The 19,398-nt window shown below is 39.6% G+C and overlaps 1 protein-coding gene across 1 annotated transcript in view; it reads left to right on the top strand.

Annotated features, from left to right (window-relative positions):
- PRKAR2B (protein kinase cAMP-dependent type II regulatory subunit beta) overlaps positions 1-19,398 on the top strand; it is a 72,274-nt gene that overhangs the window by 25,889 nt on the left and 26,987 nt on the right. The window lies entirely within an intron of this gene.

The following is a 19,398-nucleotide window of genomic DNA, read 5'->3' as shown; positions in this document are numbered from 1 at the left end:
TAGGTAATGGGTCTTGCATATTTCCATCAAGACCATCATATTAATTAATTAATTAATTAATTAATTAATTAATTAATTAATTCTTCATTTCATTTCATTATATATTTTTGCTATTCCTAGAGCGTGAAAAACCCATCTTTGTTCAGAACTAAGTTCCAAGTAGTAGGTATATAATTTAATACAATGTGCATGTCTTTAAAAACCAAATTTTTCCCAATAGCTCTGTCAAGATAATGCATAATTACTCCAAAAGGAATATAAAGAAGAACGTGACCATAAGATATGGGTTAAAGTGTCCTCAAATCTCTTGCAATGCCATCTTCCTTACACTCTACACCCAGGGAGTTCCATGGTTAAAGATGCCTTAGAACCTGGGTGTCTCTGCTCCGAGGTCCATCACCTTCAGCCCTACTGCACACTGGCTCTCAATTGTTGTATGGCAGTCAACCTCTAGCACAGTGTTTCTCAGACTTGGCAACTTTAAGACGTGTGGACTTCAACTCCCAGAATTCCCCAGCCGGCATGGAGAAAAACACTTTTCCAGCAGGACAAAACTTTCTAACATAGAGGTCAGATTTTTCCTCGATTTTAGATGGAAACCTTGCCATGCAACAAATATTAAAGTGTTTGTGTTTGTATTTAAATCCTGCAAAACCTTGGCCTTGTCATTTTCTGTGAGGTTTGCTATTGAAGACTCCCACTTTTGAGTCTAAAAGTGGTGTAACAGACAGCTCTGTGTGGGATTATCTTGAAAGAAAGCTCATATTTTATTTATGTGTGTCATTTAATCCCTTTCATCATGGCCTCTAGGTCTTTCCAAAGCAAGCCAAACAGAGCAGTTGGTCAACCAACAATTTTAAGACTACAAGCTATTAAAATAATATAATAAATGACATTAAATGATGTCTGAATAATAGCAGCAGATTAAACCCATGACCAAAATTCACTACTGTAAAATCATCTAGAAACAGCTTTTGCAGAGGACCTCATGCACAGCCAGATCTGCTTCCTTTGTTCACATTTTTATACAGCTTGAACTGGGAATAGCATTCGTTTTTAAATTACAATGAAGGCGGCGTTTGACCAGAATCAAGTAAATCTTGAGAGATCCAATTTCAAATTGGAATGGGGAAAGCAATATTCCAAACTTCTGCTAAATTCTTGGTTGGGACTAATCCACAGACACCTCCTGAGTAGGTTTTAAAAAAGATTCCCGAATCTGGAACTGAGTCTCCTTCTGTCTTCAAAACCTATTACTAGCCAGTATTATTGTGATCGAATGTTTTGGACTGTTCTTTTTCTTTATTAGATTCATGTTTAAGGATGGCCTGCTTCATCTTGGCAGAACGACCAATTAAATAGCCAGAGGTTAATTGTAGAAGCACCTGCTGACAATAATATGGGGTATTAATTATTTAGCAGATAATCCAGCCAACATGCTGTGACTATTAACAGTTTTTTTTATTCTACATAGCCATAATTGGGCACAGCAGCTGTGATGGCACAGTTCCACGCAAATCAATCCTTGTCACATCTTTATCTTTCACCCAGGATGCTTCCTTTTCAGCAGCACCCTTGCCAACCTCCCCCCCCCATGCTTATTAAATTCAGGGGAGTAAAAATGTGCGGAGGGGGATAGTGAAGGTTGGTCAATAGAGAAATGTTTCAAACTATGCTGTTGTCCTGGCCTCCTGGGTCCCTCCCTCTCTCAAAGATTTTTCAATGGGCAGCCAAGTCATTCACATACATTAAAAAATGTTGCCGAGCAAAGGATTCAGCTTGATGCTGTCTTCACAAACATGCCACCTTCTGGTGAAGATGGTTAAGAGATCAAGTTGGGAGATGCTTTGTTTTTTTAGCTGTGGTCTGAATGATCGATCCTGATTATGGGGAACGCTGAATCGGGTTCTCAATATGTTCAGTTTTGAAGTAGGTTGAAAAAAGACCTAGTTCAGGGGCAGGCTTGATTATTAGCCAGCTATGTTGGCAGGGTATGTGTCACAATCTTCAAAATGGCAGACATGGCATTGTGATGGAAGTTCTCTCGCATTTGCAGTTGCCTGTACACACAAAAGGGGCAGGGCTCAGTCACAATGCTCCACCTACCATCTTGCAGACTTTTGCCCATCCCCTGCTGGCATCCATGCCATCAGCTGTTGTCAAGACTGGTATTGTCTGAATCATAGTTTAGATTTATCAGAGGAAGGACAGAATGAATTATCATTTATGTTAGAAGAAACTCAGAGGAAGTATAAGTATTGTCATTCTCTGCTCACCGTCTTTTAGCGATGGTTAGGAATTGGAATTGTTACATCAAGTTGGGTAGATGTATACATTTCTGACAAACACGATAATTTGCCTAGGTTTCCATCCGTGCCTATACAACTGAATCAAGGAAGAATCAGTAATTCACTTAATTAAATAACCTTGGTAGATTTCTCTTCTTGTATCCAGAGGTAAAGATAGAAAAGCATTGTCTACCTGTCATCCTTTTAATGCGTTTTTTAGTACATTGTCTTGTGAAAATTCTAAATACGGTAGCTGAAGTTGGAGCGATTGAATGAATTACACAGATTAGAGGTATCAGATGAGACTGGTCAACTGTTAGGGAGGGTGGTTTTTGTCCTGAAAATAATAGTCCAGGTCAGTTAGCAAGTTGGTACCTCAAGATGTATTTCTGTAGTGAAAGTTGAAAAGGTATCTTGATTGGTTTAGTCCCAGATGTCTCACTCTGCAAGTGAGAAAGGATGTAGGGGTATCTGCAGGAGAGGTCAGAAAGATCAAGGTGGTGGCCATATGGTTGAAGCCTCATCCCTCTTTTATTCACTGCGCACATAAAAAGGAGGTGGGGCTTCAATTGCATGGCTGTGTCAGCCATATTGATTTTTTAGACCTCCTGTCAGGTGCCCTAAAAGATTGGAATAACTTGTATTTCTCCTTGCAATATATTAATGGCAGTAAGTGAAATCTTGCACAGCTGGAAGAGTCTCTTTCTCTCTCCTCTTCTATTTAACTAATGGAAATTATGAAAAAAAAAATCTAACCAGGACGAGAGCTAATAGTTTTTAGGAAAAGCTTTGAAAGCAAAACAAACATGAAATGGAAGCCAGAATTTCTAATTTGATGAATATGGCTGCTATTTTTCACCAGCATTAAATTTGTGAGTATGCTTCAGTAGCATTCAGCAATTTGTTTCATCAGTGTTGAAATGCTATTAGATTATAACTATTGGAATGTCTGCCTTGGTAAATATTTGCATTTATTTCAGCTTCATTCAGATAATCATCTAAAACCTGGAGTTTGAACTGTTGCTACAGACACTTGAGTTTCTATTTTTTAATGCATATCTTTCAAATTGATGCTATAAGTATGACCCAGAGGTTTGTGTCAAAAGATTTTTTGGGGGCACAGTACTTCCAACTACACTTATAGAAACAGAAGCCCTTGCTTTTCATGTGTTTTGGGCTGCTCATGCTATTTTTGATGAGAAGTATGTTTTAAACTCGTAAAAAATCATTTCTCCACCTCTGAACATCCTTTAGGGAACAGGTTATATAAACTGGACTATAATTCAGAAATTAACCCATGTGTATTATCTGGAAGTCCTCAGCTTCTAGATTCAAGAGATTTAGGTAATAGAAGAGCTGCGAAAACAAATCCTTTCTGTGAAATAGGGGATGTTGGCCCCAAAAGTATGATCAAAGCTCTACTTGTTTTTTTAAGTACATTGATCACACCGTTGTGACCACCATCTTGACTTTTTTGACCACACCCTGCTGACACCCCTGCTGAGAAAGCAGCAGTCATTAATAGCATAGACTGTCCTGGTATACATCCATCAATGATCTTATTTACTACAAAGCAGGAATAGTTCATTTTAGCATGTGTCCATATGTACCATAAAATTATTTGGATTATGGGTTTTTTGGTGCCAGAGTAGAGGAATCTAAGAAGAACATATGGTAGAAGATGAAGAACTGAAATAGTGTTAATATCTCAAGAGTTTAATGTACTGAATAAAACAAAGAACAATTAATATTCAGCAATAGGGAGAACACATTAGAGTAATTTAAGTAGGACTTTTCAAATTAGGTAAAATATATTCTGTACAGAAATAGAATTTTATCTCTAGAGAAAGAATGTAATATGCTTGTGTGACACGTACAAGAAAAAAATGAAGTGAGTATTTTGGAAAAAAAAAAGAATCTTTTACATTTACATCTTTCTTGGCTGTGGAAGCTTGGTAACTACTTCTATCCAAGTTCCAGATATTTTTAACAAACAGGGGTTTTGGACTGGGAAGATCTCCAGAGAGAATGAATGAGAGCCTCCAGCAGCGTTTCAGCTGTGTTTTTGTATTAGTTCTTTTCTGCTGATAGGAGTGGAGGGACTACGCAAACCTGCTGTTAGCAGACATCCAGCAAGAAGATGTCTTTTTGTCCCCATGTCCTCTGTCCAGCAGGCATAGCCTTAACGTCAAATAATGTCTGGCTTTTTGAGTGTCTTGGGTTTATTTCAAGGAGACTGTTTTCACAACAGTAGTCATTCAGGCTTTTGTGTATTGTGACTTTGTAAATTGTCTGCTTCTTTCTTTCCCTCATCTCTCAATAGACTTGACCACCTAGATCAGTGTTGTCCAAACTTGGCCACTTTAAGATGAGTGGACTTCAACTCCCAGAATTCCCCAGCCAGCTGGCTGGGGAATTCTGGGAGTTGAAGTCCACTCATCTTAAAGTGGCCAAGTTTGGACAACACTGACCTAGATGTATGTTATTTAATTTATTTCCTGATTCCAGCCATTGGCTTCAATCCAGCCCCTTCAAATCTATGACCACTGTAGTCTGAAGACCAATGACTGGTCATACATTTCTATGGTAAAATTTGAAAAGCATGTGGTCATGGATTCTCTATTATTGCTAGCATGTGTTCTTGATAATAAAAATTTGTTGGAAAAATATTGCAGTTGAAAAACCAGTCTTTCTGATTCTGGAAAAAGAAATTTCATATGCATGTATGCCTAAGTACTTTATTATTATTTTTTTGCAGTTTTTCATCCTTACCAACTGTCCGTTTCCTCCTTTGCCTGTTCAGTTATCTGGTAACCCGTGCCCCATGTCTAAAGTAATAAGCCCAACTCCTTTTTTTATTGTAGTCTTTCTGTCTGAGATTTTCAGCTAATGTTTCAGACACGTGCTGTGATCACCTCTTAATACAGAGGTGGCCAAACTTATTGGTATCCCTCTGCTTTTTCCCAAAGAATCCCAATTTGCCATGAAATAAGTGGAAACTGACCCAAGTAAGTGGCATCCACCCTTTATTCTATAGTCCGTAGAGCAGACACTTTGTTGATGATGTGTGACTTAACCTATTCTTGTAAATAATAAAACAAATGGAAGTGGCAAGGACATGACTATTGGTGTTTTGTAAAACACCCTTTTGAGGCAATAACTGCACCTGAGCACTTTCTGTAGCTCTGAATAAGACTTCTTCTGCACTTCTCAACTGGCCATTTGTGCCACTCTTCTTGAGCAAATTGCTTCAGTTCTCTTAGGGTTGATTGGGTCTGTGAGTTTCCACTCTTTCCATAGATGTTCTATTGGATTCAGATCAGGACTCATAGGCCACTTCTGAACAGTCCAAGGTTTGTTCTTCAACTGTTCTTGGGTTCTCTTAGATGTATGCTTTGGGTCATTATCCTGCTGGAGGACCTGGCCTGCAACTGAGACAGAGCTTTCTAACATTGGGCACTAGGTTTTGCTCCAGAATACCTTGATAATCTTCTGATTTCATTGTGCCCTGCACAGATTCAAGGCACCAGGTGCCAGAGGCAGCAAGGCAACCCCAAAACATTATGGAGTCTCCTCCATGTTTCACAGTAGGGATGGTGTTCTTTTTTTTAAAAACGCATTGTTTTTTTCTTCTATGAACATAGAGTTTCTGTGACTTACAAAAAAGTTCTAATTTTGTTTTATCTCTCCAAAGGACATTTTCCCAGAATGGGTTTTTTTGGGAAAAAGTGGAGCAGTACCAATATTTTTGGCAACATTTGTATGCCTGGGAAGGTGTTGCCTTGTTATATAGGGGGAGCAGGATTGCTCCCCCGGAAGATGTTTTGGACTATTGTCCACACACAAGTCGTATATTTGAGATTTATTACAAATAAAAGTAGAGTTTTCCTTGTAAATGGTTCAGTTTCCTCTCTCTTCCCTCTGGCTTAAGTCCTTTATTGGCATAATAGAAAAGAGGCTAATATGAAAAATTGTGTTTCTTGAAACCTGATGGTTGACGTGATCATTGGTACAGACAAAGAACACAAGAAATGCAACAGAGATCTGTTAATTTTCAAACTATGGCTCTGGTTCAGATCACCTGGAAGTTGTAATGTTTCATTTATAGACACATCTTGGAAGAGCTTCACAGGGCAATGTGAAAATGAAGAGAAAAACACACGTGAGAAAGAGCAGGACATCTGTGTGTCCCTTCCCCCTCAAATATAGCACGTTGCAATCTGTTTTACCACATTTGCCTTCTTTATCAAATAAAAACAGGCGTGCGTGGCTTAATCCGATATGGCCGCGCCCAGTCCCGTTCAGAGCCCTTCACGCATAGAGCATCCTGTCATCTCATAATACAGCTTTCAGGACGCGTGCCTCACCAGACTCACCTCTCACAAGTAGCATCAGATATGTCATCATGCTGTAATAGTGGATTTATCCACTGGCCAGATGCTCTCTAAGGACTCTTTCAGCTCTTCTGTTATGATTCTGTGATACAGTACATCCTTCTCTGTGTAAGGAGGTTGGTCCTCTTGTAGGACACTCAGGTTCTTCGACAGGTTTTTATCCTTTAGATAAGCAGTGTTTATTCTTCAAAACAGTTAATTTGAAACAGCCTAGATCTTTCATATGAATATTTCACCCATTTGATTAACAGGTTTCATAAATTGTTACACATTTGCCCACGTTAGGGATGGTGCATGTTCTGCAATCCAGAAAAGATAACTCTACTGAAGGAATGCTGTGAACAAATCCTGAAATGGAAAATATTCCCTTAGAGATTCTGAAAATGTGAAGTGCTAGAGTTAAAATGAAATGGCTGGTTAATCTTAGGTGGGGGTATAGTGCTAAGCCAGTTTTCCCCAATATGATATCTTTCATATACTTTGGACCAGTGTTTCTCAGCCTTGGCATCTTTAAGCTTGTGTGGACTTCAACTCCCAGAAGTTGAAGTCCACACAGCTTAAAGTTGCCAAGGTTGAGAAACACTGCTTTGGATCAAAACTTATATTGTGGTGAAATAGCAGATCAGTGACAATATTTATCAGTACTCCTGGGCTATAGTTCAACTTATCCTGAAGGTGCCACAATGGAGAAAACTGTGTTTTGCCATGTTTAAAGGGAAGAGAAGGGAATAAATCAGAATTTTGCTTCTAATCACTAAACCAAAGTTCAGCACCCCTACGCTGAATATGATAGGGTGGAGAGTACATACTTTGCAGAAAACAAGTAATTTTCCTTGATTAATCTTCATGGCATCTTCTAGTTCCCATTTTTATATTCATGTAACCTCCTGATTTGTTAATAAAAAGATTTACATCAGCAGAAACATAAAAAGGAATATTTGTCTACAATTCAAACAAACCAAGGATTATCTATGGCACCGGTCCCCAAACTCTTCAGCTCATTGACCCCTTCATGAAATTTCAGATTGTTCATCAACCCCCAAACATTTATTATATGAAAATAATAAATGCTACTTTAACTAATAGTACTATGAATAACAGCAACAACAATAATGGATAGTCCCATCGACCCTATGGCAATTTCATCTTTTCTCTACTTTTTGGGAAACAAATTCAGTTAATTTTGCTTTCTGTACAGACTTATTAGCTGTATGATCACGTGATGATTTATATTTTCTTTTCATGAAGTTGGGGCAGAAACAAGCCAAGAGTGCCTTAATCTAGAGATGGCTGCTATGCTACCTCTGTTCCTTACAAACACAGGTGTGGTCTTGGAATTAGCTGCAGGATAAGATGTTCATTGCCTTACCCAAAAGCCAAAAGAACCCTGGATAGTTTGACTGACTGACTGACTGACTGACACTGTGCCATCAAGTTGCAACCTCATACTGTAGATAGAATATCTTTTCCAAGGCCTTCATGGCTGCTCCATCAAGTGCCAGTCTGCAGAGTATTTCTTGACTGCTGATTCCTTTACTTTTGATGGTTGATTCTGAAAGGCAGAAGCTATTCACTACTTCAGTCTCTTCATTGCCAGTTTTAAAGTTGGTTGCTGTACCTATTATTATTTTGGTCTTCTTTATATTTAATCTCAGTCCGATTTTTTTCACTGTGCTCCTTGATTTTCATTAGCAAGCTTACAGATCATTTGCATTTTTAGTTATCAGTGTATTGTCATTAGCCTAGAGCAGATTATTGATGTTTCTTCCTCCAGTTTTGAAACCATGCTCATCTCCTCCCAATCTAGCCTCTCTCAATATACATTTAGCACATCAGTTGAAGAAGAAGCAAGGTGAGAGCATACAGCTTTATCTCACTGTCCACCAAGAGCCAGTCTACTTTGCCATGTTCTGTCCAAACTGTGACTTCCTGTTCTGTGTATAGGCTTGGCATGAGGACAGTGCCCTGGGATTCTCATCTTCCTAAGCACACTCCACAACTAGATATGGTCAACATAATCAAAGGCTTTTCTATAATCAATAAAGCATATATTGACTTAGATATTCTTTGTCTTTCTCAATTATGTAGCATGCATCAGCAATAATGTGTTTTGCTCTTCAGCCTTTTCTAAGTCCAACTTGAACATCTGGCATCTCTTTTTCCATGTAGAGTTCTAATTTGTGTTGGATAAGCCTAAGAGTTATTTTGTTAGCATGTGAAATTTAAAATATTGTGCTTTAGTTTGCATGATCTTTAAATGTGGTTTTATGTATGAACTTTTGGTCAGAAGGCAGGATTGGTTCCAACCAGATCCTTCCAAGATATGGTTTGTCACGTATTAAGGGCTGGTTCTGTCATAAAGTTTAGGAAACTAACGCCCTGTGAAGGATGCCAGTTTTGTTCCTTCCCTTCTTCAAAGGGTAAAGTTGTAGTATGTCTATTTCCTTATCAAACATTGGGAAAAAACAGCTTTATGAAAGAGCAGAGAGGCCAGATACTCAAAATAAATGTGTTTATTGCTCCTGATACCCTTTGTGCTGTGAGTACTGCTTAGAAGACTCAACTGGTATTTTGCATTCCTTATGCTAGTTGATTAAAAAATAGTGGATTATAACAAGTATTCTAGTAAACCTGCTCAGCGCAAGTGATGCTCAGTTTCATTGGTGCTCTGTTTAAAAATGTTTGAATAATGTTTAAAAAGCGTGAGTAATTTTTTTACAAGCCCTACAATACTGAAAATCAATTTAATGAAAACTTAATTTAACATTTTTTTTTTCTGATGGCTTCTGCTTATGCAGGTAATAAAGGAATGGTATTGTAGTTTGCCTCAGTAAAAGAAAATTTAAGGGCCTGTGGTTATTCCCCCCCCCCCAATATTGATGGAAGATTTATTAAATATGTAGCCAGAGATGCTCTTGGATTCATTCATTCCACTTGATTGGGATCCAAATTAAAGAGCCCCCAAGAGGTAGCTGTCTGATTTCTGCCCAAACACATCCAATGAAGGGAACCCACCACATTTCTGGGTACTGTAATTGTAATCCACCCTTGAGCAGCTTTTACTGTTAAAAAGTATTTGCTAATGTTCAGTCATCATCCGTCTTCCTAATCTATTACTGGAACAAAAGAGAACCAGTCTTGACCTTCTGTGTGTGATATCCTTTTAGGTTTTCAGAAGTCTTCTCTCCTCAAACTCAACTCTTCTATCCTTCAGGCTCTCTAAGGAAGTTTTATTTCTAGTATCTTGATTGTCCTTGTTGCTCTTCTCTGAACCTGTTCAAGTGAGCTTGAATCTTACAGCATGGTAGCCAGAATGCAGAATTATTTTTTCCCCATATTTTGGAAACGATACTTCTGTTTATGCAGTCGAAAATTGATTTGCATTTTTTGCAGCTGTATAACATTGCCAGCTTATACTCAACTACAATTTGCAACTACAATTTGTAATCAATTACAGTTCCAATATTTTTACAAATACTGTTTAGCAAAATACCTAGCTGTTTAATGCTTGAATATTTGATCTCTGTTTCCTAATAAAGAACCTTGCATTTGTCTCTATTAACATTTATTTTGCTATGATTCACTTACTTTAACCCAGATTTCTGAGGCAGAGTGGAAATTTTTAGCATAGAGTGTAATTCCTTTCTTTTGCTTCTGTTCTTTTTGAACAAATTATATCTTTAAACCAGGGGAATCATCCCTACAGATTTCTACTATACTTACACCATTTGCTTTACTCTACTGGGAGTTCAAGCACATTTTATTTGTTTTTGAGCATTAGCATTTAGACCTAAGGGCCAAGAAATTCATGAGTGAATGTTCTTTTTGTTTTTAATTGAATTTTTAAATAAGCCTCATTACAGTAATACTCCATTGCCCTTCTGTAGTGTGCAAGTCTTTGGCCACATCCACAAGGCCATGTTCCCCTCCATTGCAGACCCAGCAGGAAATCATGCCACCCTTAATCATGTTGTCACCACAGGATGCCATCACCATGCACTCGGAATGGCTGCTGTCCATATCGTTTTAATGTGCAGCGTTCTAAGAACAGCAGTTAATGGTTCCCTTGACTGAACCTCCATCCTCACCTAGCATCTTCCAGCACATGAAAAGCTGCCTCCATTTGGCATGTGTGATGCTCTGATGACTCCATTCAGGCAATAATTTCAATTATTCCTTGGACAAATAAAACAACAACAATAATTTCCTTGGAAATATTATAATTTAGAATAACTATCCTTGTGGCTTTGGTTTTAACCAATATATTTCTGTACTACTAATTTAATTAATGTGATTAATATAAGCACAATCAATAGGCTTCCTTTTTTTTTTTTTTTTACTGTGGTTAGATCTAGGTTAAGTTAGATGTACTTCATCCCCATTGAAATCATTGGTCTTCAATGTAGTTAATATGTGGCTAATTTATTCCATTGATTTCAGTGGAACCTAACTGCAACTAATCTGTAGCATCATTCTTAATGTGACAGTTTAGAAAATCCCAGATTTGCAGCAGGGTTTACTCAGGGAACCGGATTGAATCCAACTGTGCTTGGATTCAAGCCCCTCAGCTTTATTAAAATAAAATCAAGCAACTACTTTGTGTAAGACACTTATGTAGAAAAGTATAGAAGGATTCCTTGCATTTCAGTGCCCATGTTAAACTCACCTGTTAAATTCACCAGCATGATCCTCTCTGAAGAACTTACTATTTGTCTGCATTTGTATTTAGTGTTGTACAAATGATGACATACTTTTTAACTCGATTGCTTTCCCCGTATTTCTAGCCTGATGACTCTTCTGCTTATGTAAGTGATTTCATGCATTATTTATTGGGCATTGAAATTACCTTAATTTTTCTTTCCACTAAGATGATGATTTACATTATGAATAACATTACCTTTCGTCTGACCTTAAGCCATTTATTTCCATCTTCATTCGCTTCTAAAGTAATCTGATTTCCATTTGTTCTTGCAGAATAATCCTATTGTACTACCTTGACTGATATAGTTGTTTCTGAATTTCACTTTATATAAGAAGCATAATGGCCTTAAGAAGCCCATTCTCCACGCTCCTGGTCCTCAAGATTAGGTACCGTTTGCAAACATGCACTCAGTTATACATCTGTATGGTTGATGATATATTGTTTTCAAACTCTTTTCACTTACATTTTCTGAGATGAGTGGGGTGACAACAGAAAAGAGGACTTTTGCATCAGAGCAACTATCGGCTGATCTTCCCGACAGGGCAGATTTGCTCTTATCTATTGAAGCCTTCCCATACCAAATATGAACAAGCTGTACCTTCCATTCTGTACTTTTATTTGAGTTATTTTCTGGCACACTTCCTGCTATTTTGACCCGGGGAAGCCTAGAGATTTTAAAATAAATAAATGAAGCCATCTTATCTTCCTTTATAAATATTGCAGGAGTAGGATACATGATGTCTCTAAAGTGGTATACTTAAAAATATTTGTATGCATATCAAATAAACAAAGAAGAAAGTTGATTAACTGCATCAGTCCTCAAACCAGGGGATCTGTTGGGGGCAGGTCAAAACGGTTGAGATGTTTTGAACAGTTGAAGCCCCACCCCTTATAATATGTGTCACAACACCCATAAATAGGAGTGGGTCTCCAAATGTGGTTAGGGACACCATTTTAACTTTTTTCGCCCCCTTTTCCCCGCAGACATCCATGCTTCAAACAAGGAATTCTGTGCCTTGGAACTTTGTTGTTCAGTCGTTAAGTCGTGTCTGAATCTTCATGACCCCATGAACCATATCGTGCCAGGCCTTCCTGTCCTTCACTGCCTCCCTGAGTTTGCTCAGTTTCATGCTCATTGCTTCAGGGATGCTATCTAACCATCTCATCCTCTGCCGTCCTCTTCTCCTTTTGCCTTCAATCTTTCCCAGCATCAGGGTCTTTTCCAAAGAGTCCCCTCTTCGCATTAGGTGACCAAAGTATCTGAGCTTGAGCTTCATTATCAATCCTTCCAATGAGCAGTCAGGGTTGATTTCCTTTAAAATTGACTGGTTTGACCTCCTAGCAGTCCAGGGGACTCTCAAGAGTCTTCTCCAGCACCACAGTTCAAAGGCATCAATTCTTCGGCACTCAGCCTTCTTTATGGTCCAGCTCTCACAGCCTTGGAACTACCAAACAGCTAAAACCAAGGTTACTTGAGGGATGATGAATCTTTGAATTTTGGTTTTGCTGTATTTTATTTCATACATTATTTTACTTCATTTGTTGTGTTTCCACTCCTAAGGATAAATGATTTTATCTGCGTGAACGTGCAACTACATTTTTAGGATTTTTTTGTTCTAATATGCACATCTTTGTGCTCGCTTTCCTTGTTACTGTGCGCAGATGGAGGATGGGGTAGAACCACAATCCCAAATTTGGAAACGAGTTTCCAAGAGTTTCCCTCACATATTGATTGGGAAAGTGCAGACTAAGTGAATTCACATCAACACCCCTCAGAGAATGTCCAAGTTCTTTTTCAGGCAAAGAACTTATTGAAAGATGCTCTTCTGAATTAATGAATATTCAGTTTCTTGTGTGCCTGGATTCTCAGTGTGATCTACCAAGAAAGTGTTGAATTTGAATTCCGGCAGAAGTTTATGTCTGGAAGAGTTAAGGCTGTGAGGTGGGAATCACTGTTCGTCACAGAGAAATCCATTTTGTCAACTAGGGACAAAGGGCTGAGAAGTGAGCAGTTACACAGCTATCAGCTTGAAAAGCAGGAGGGAAAATCCCACAATTTCAACCTAGAGATTAACATATAAAGGGGACAGCGTTCTTGGGTTCAGAGAACTTCTTTGAATGTATGGGTTCCTTATTCTCTGCAAAAACGTACTTATCTGCCCTTCTTGTGGCTTCTTCTGAGTTCACAGAGGAAGAGTCTTAACAATACCTCAGCTTTGTCATGAATTCCCATAGTTGCCTTGGGCCTGAGAGTCACGCAGCCTCAAATATTTGGTTAAAACTGAAGGAAGCCTAACTTTCAGGACTTTTGTAGGGATGGGTGAATGTCTGCTTATCTGTAAGCTAGTGGAAGACATTGGTTAAGCTGATACCTGGTTCTAATGATTAATGAAAGAATATAATAAGGCCTGGTGGAGCATTCGTTTTTCTTTAACATACATTAAGGAGGGCTTATGTTCAAGAATAAAAAACACTGTTTATGAATCCCTATGTGTAAAACCAATACTTCTGCTTATGCTCAAGTATTTGAATAAGCAGAAGTATAGCATTTCTGTAGCAAGGAACTCAGTTAAATAAACTGAGTTTGTCTTAATTTAGGGCTTTCCAAATTGATACAGAAACATGTTCTGCGTGGAAATTTATTGGCTGAACTTCTGTGTTATGATATATATGCAGTCAGCTACCAGATGTGAGATGTAAGCAAAATATGACAATTTGGGATAAATATACAGACACAGTTCATAAAACATTAAGTTTGGGACAGCTTTCAAACTAGTGACATGGCTATAATTTGACAAGCAAATAATTAGTAAGAATGAACCATGATGATTTCCAAGAGAACAATACTTTTTCAATTAATTAGTTTAAATCTTTTCATTAAAAAGCTGTCACTGATCTGTCCAGCCGCAGTTTATTATTATTTTTAAATGGGAGGTATTTTTATTAGTTAAAAAAAGTTAAAATGGCAGATGTAGTTGAATATAGAAAAGGGAATTAGCCTTCCTAAATGTAAAGTGTGTGTTTTCTTCACTATTGTTATTTATATGTAGAATGAATCATATGCAAATTTTATTAGTTACTTGAAATCCTTTCAGTCCATTAACTAAGTTTTTCAACTGCGTGTGAGCTTTATTTCAAAGAAATGCTGCAGTATTAATTTACTGTTATGTAGGTCCTCTTCTCAGTGACGTAAAATGAGCAAGTGGGGAGGAGAAGGTTCATGTGCCCGCTTCCTTCCACCTTCAAATTAAGAAAATAATTTGATACAATTTGAGCCTGTTGAATTACTCTTCTCCAGGGAGATGTCTGAATGAAGTAGAGTTTCAGGAGACTTTTGCCTCTTTTCAACTTGGAGTGAAGTCCCCTCTTCTTAAACTTGTTCTGAGAGATTCTTAACTTCCAAACCCCAAAACGGCAGCATTTTAAGCTTATGCAGGAGGAGAAGCCCCCAAACATGGTAAGCACTGAAGAAGTTAATACAGGGCAATAGTTATGAGAAATCCTCCCCCTCGAATACACAACTTGACAGTGTGACCTTTTGCTCAGATTAAATGCCACTGCTGCCTATAGGGATAACTCTTCCATGGGGGAGAGGGAGCATCCTGCTGAAAGGTTGATTAGATTTCAAATCTCATCGGTGCTAATCACCTTGAATGCAAAAGGAAGAGGTTAGCACATTTTAAAGACCAACAGAGCTGGAAAGTGTTGTGAGTTGGCAGAGGACAACCTAAGATCCCCTCTCTGAAGAACACACAATGGTACATACAGGGTAACAGCCTTGACTTTTGGCCCAGCCAGGGAGAGGAGGAGCTCCTTCCTTCATTTTGGGCTGCTTCTTTCCATCCCTAGCTGAAATCACACAAGAGAAAACTACAGTGTTGGGTTGCCAGCCCTTCGCCAGCCCTGGCCTTATTCCACAGAGAAACATCTTTGAGCCAACTGAAGCCAAGTTTTCTTAAGGGACTGTAACTGAGTCCAGCTAGTGTGACCTTGAAACTAACAGAGGCCTCATGGAATAGTCCTCCTGTATTTTGCCTCCTTAGACCACATACGTGCAGCATTTCTGGCTTACAAATTTCCCTAAGAGTTTGTTTAAACCAGAGACCAGCATTCAATTCAGTGGAAGCACCAATAGTTTGGCCAAGACTTTCAGGTGGAGAGAAACATTCAGGGAAGGACTGATGTCCCCAAAGATTCTCCTGTTCTCTGCACCTGGAATGAAACCTGTCACATCGAAAACACAAAGGGGGTACACCCATGGTGTCTTCTGTGGCAAACCTGTACCCAAGGTATCTCTTGTTGCACCCACCAACAAAAAACCAAGTGGATGAGGATCACAGCTTTACCAGTTTGTACCTCAGGGGAAGAGTGCTGGATACTTGTCACCAAAGTGCTGCTTCTACCTCTGTGTTTGGCTGTCCTACTTTTGACTTCAAGTAGTAGGATACATTTCTCCATAGAAATAACAATAAAGATCAGATGCACTTTTTCACTGAAGCACAAATCATTTATTACAATACCAGAGGCAGCAGAGGCTAACCTTAAAGAGGGTTGGGGTTGCAATTCCATTATATACACTTATGAAAATTATAATATACATAGCAGAACAATGGATTGGATATAGCATCATAATGTGTTTGGATATGCATGTTGATTAGGCAAGGGTATTGTGATAATGAGGGTGGCATTATAAAGACAATAACTCATTGAGTTAAACAAAGTGGTGTTCTCTGAATTAAATTACTATTGTGTTACTTCCTCTGTAATCTCCCAATGGCCTTCTTTCCCACCACTGTTCCCATCTCAACATTATTTATGTTTAAATGTTTATTTTCCCTGGGCAGGTAGATTTGGGAAGGAGATAATTTACTTGCCTTACCTAACATTCTTACCTAGCATGCTGGCTAGGGAATTCTGGGAGTTGAAGTCCATACATCTTAAAGTTGCCAAGTTTGAAGAACACTGGTGTACATGCTGTCAGGTCACTAATCCTCAGAGTTTCTTCATTGCTACTCCTCTTAGCATTTAATGTTGGTTAAATGCTACTTCCCCAATGAATGCTATTTCCTCCTAATCCCCATTTCCCATTGATTTATTTCCCCCATTGAGTGCTTTGTAGGTGTTTTTCATGTCTTCATTGCTATTTCCTCAATATCATTTATAATTTTAGAGGCTATTTCCCATTGAATGTTATTTCCCCAAGGACTGCTACTGCCTCCTTCACTGCTGTTTCCTATTGCTATGCTTTCATTGTGCTGTTCCTCAGTAAAATTGATTTTTTTTTTAAAGAAAATAATATTTAGTTAAAAAATTTCCCTCACATACTGATCCCTGCTGGACGGCCGCTGCACCACAATGGATGCATTTTCACTAGATAAGAATCCATACTTGGAGACTTGAATTTGCTGTCTGGTGGCTGAAGAATAATAAACACCTATGACACCTTGTTAATAAAAAAAAATAATATGGACAGTGATATTTGAGATTGTTGTGACTCAGAATATGAATGAATATGCTGTATTTAGCAAATCAGGTCTTATTAAAGGCTGTCGAAATGCATTTGTCTAAGACCCTACCTTGAAGTCCTTGAGTCAATAAAAGATTCCACCTTGTGCTTTTGAGACCAAATTTTGAACCTTCTCAAGCCATGAATTATCTTAATAGGCTTAGAAGTGAGATAGATTGTAAACTGATTATCATGCACCAATATATTTAGTTATACTGATGAGAGGTAGTCCTTGGGTTATGATCCTAATTGGGACCGGAATTTCCGTCACTAAGCGAAACGGTTGTTACACAAAATATCATGTGGCTGCACTGTTTAGTGATAGCAGTCCCGGCAGTCCAGATTGCGGTTGTTAGGCCAGGACTTCTCTTGCCCTGCACGAACTGCCTCTGCTTCAACTCCCCCCACCTGCTTATCTCCCCCCATCTCTGCCCTTTTGGCTGCCCTGCCCTCTGCTGCCTACCCCTGCTGCTCCCCACTGCAGCTGCTCCCGACTGACTTTTGCCATCTTCTTCCTCCCATTGCTGGCTCGGGATCCAGGTGCTGGGTGAGGGCATAGTCCCAGGATGTGCACAGCCAGTGCAGCAGGGCAGTGGAGCCTCATCTACTGAAGGGAGCTTGTCAGGCCCAGTTGGGGAGGAGGCAGTGGGTCAGAGCTGGCAGAGGAAGTAGGGCAACTGTGTGGGGGGAGGAGCCCCATCTTCCACCGGTGGCACAAGGAGTGATAGCTCACAGACCGTGGAGAGCACAGCAGGTGGGATGGCAAGGTGTGCTCCGTCGCCAGGCAAGGCAGGAGAGGCGGTGGCAGCTCCCCGGTTGTGTGGGAGGCATTGTTTGGGGTGCCAGTGGAACTGGAGGAAGTGGAGGGATGGGGGCTTCCTGGAGGTGCAGCACATGCTCTGCAGCTCGTGTTGGAAGTGCTTCTGGAGAACTGGCCTGTGGGCTAGAGCACTTTGGAAGCTGCTGGGCCAAGCGAGCAGAGGGCCTGCGGGTAAGCTCTGTTGGCGCTGGGCTCGCCTCCATCCCTCACAGAAGTCCACAGGCTGGTTCTCCAGGAGCGCTTCCAACGTGAGCTGCAGGGCACCCTTGCCCAGCACCTGGATCCCCGGCCAGCAGTGGGAAGGAGAAGATGACGAAGGTCAGCTGGGGGTGGGGGGCAGCAGCGGTAGACAGCGGAGTGCAGGATGGCCAAAAGGGCAGAGATGGGGTAGGAGATAGCATGTGGGGGGGAGTTGAAGCAGAGACAGTGCATGCAGGTCAGGTGAACATGATCGTGGGACGCTGTGACCAGTCATAAATGTGGGCCAGTTGCCAAAACTTCGGGGACCAGTCGTGACTGCCATTTGTTCAGCACTGTCCTAAGTTTGAACAGTCGCTGAATGAACGGTCGTAACCCAAAGATTACCTGTATGCTGCCTGTATTACACATTACTCTCCTTTTGGTCTGTATATTTCTTCATAGTCCTGTTTTCTTGCATTCCACAAAAAAATGAAATTGTAAATAAAACTTGAGTGATTTCATAGATTTCTTAGTTCATTGTTGATATTCAGAACCAATTCAAGCTGCTTAGCAGCATCTTATCACTCCCACAGAGATATACACAGAGGAAAAATTCTTTGCATGGTTTCAGTTGTCTTTGTTTAGAAATATTTCTATCTCCCCAGCATCAGTTGGTTGAGCAATGGGCAATTCTCAAGCTGCAGAAAAATGAGGGACAAATTATCCTGAATACTGTATTAGAAGCATGTTTGTTTTTTGTTATGATTGTACTCTAAATTATTTTTCATGAGGAATGCGCTGCATTAAATGTAATATTATCTCACTCAAGATAATAACTTTATGTTAAGTGAATACGCATACCTGCTTGAGAATCCAAGAAATGTTTGCTCGAAACGTCTAATGTTATCTGCTATTCTGATTAACCTGTATATAAACCCCTCTATGTGCACACGTGTCCAATGAAATACTGAGGTGCAGCATATGCACACCACAGATTGTTCGTTGTACTCCCAAGAACAGGAAAGTAATTACCGTCTTCACCTGGAAAAACGTAACTTGGGAACCATTACGAAACATGAATAATGGAAGCTTATTTAAAGAAGAGAAGAAGGTTTAATTGGTATACTTGTCCAAGGACATGGACCAATTTAGCCTACTATTCCTAATGTTAGTAATAGAGGTAGAGAAAAGCAGAGGTAACGAATTTGCATTTGAAGTGGAGAAGATGGTAAGGAATGAGAAGACAGAGTTTAGTTGGGGGACTGCATGTGGGGAAGGCCCAGAGCGGACCAGGCCAGGGATGGAATAGATAAGCGTAGAGAACTGTTAGGATGTTTGTCCTGTGTTTGAATAAATGGAGTGTACAGTATTTCATTTCCAATCATTTGTCATGATTGCTTGGAAACTCATCGAAAGAAGAGGCTGTCCCCGATCTGCCACTTTTCCGTAACGGCTAGGATATTCTTGATAATAAGGATGTGTGCAAACGCTAAAGAAAGGGCCGTTGA

The sequence above is a fragment of the Python bivittatus genome, unplaced genomic scaffold (assembly GCF_059951505.1).
Source record: "Python bivittatus isolate LINGU-HERP-01145 unplaced genomic scaffold, Pbiv_v1 ctg000010_np1212, whole genome shotgun sequence".
Lineage (NCBI taxonomy): Eukaryota > Metazoa > Chordata > Lepidosauria > Squamata > Pythonidae > Python > Python bivittatus.
Note: the sequence above shows the minus strand (reverse complement) of the source record. Positions and strands in the feature narration are given on the sequence as shown.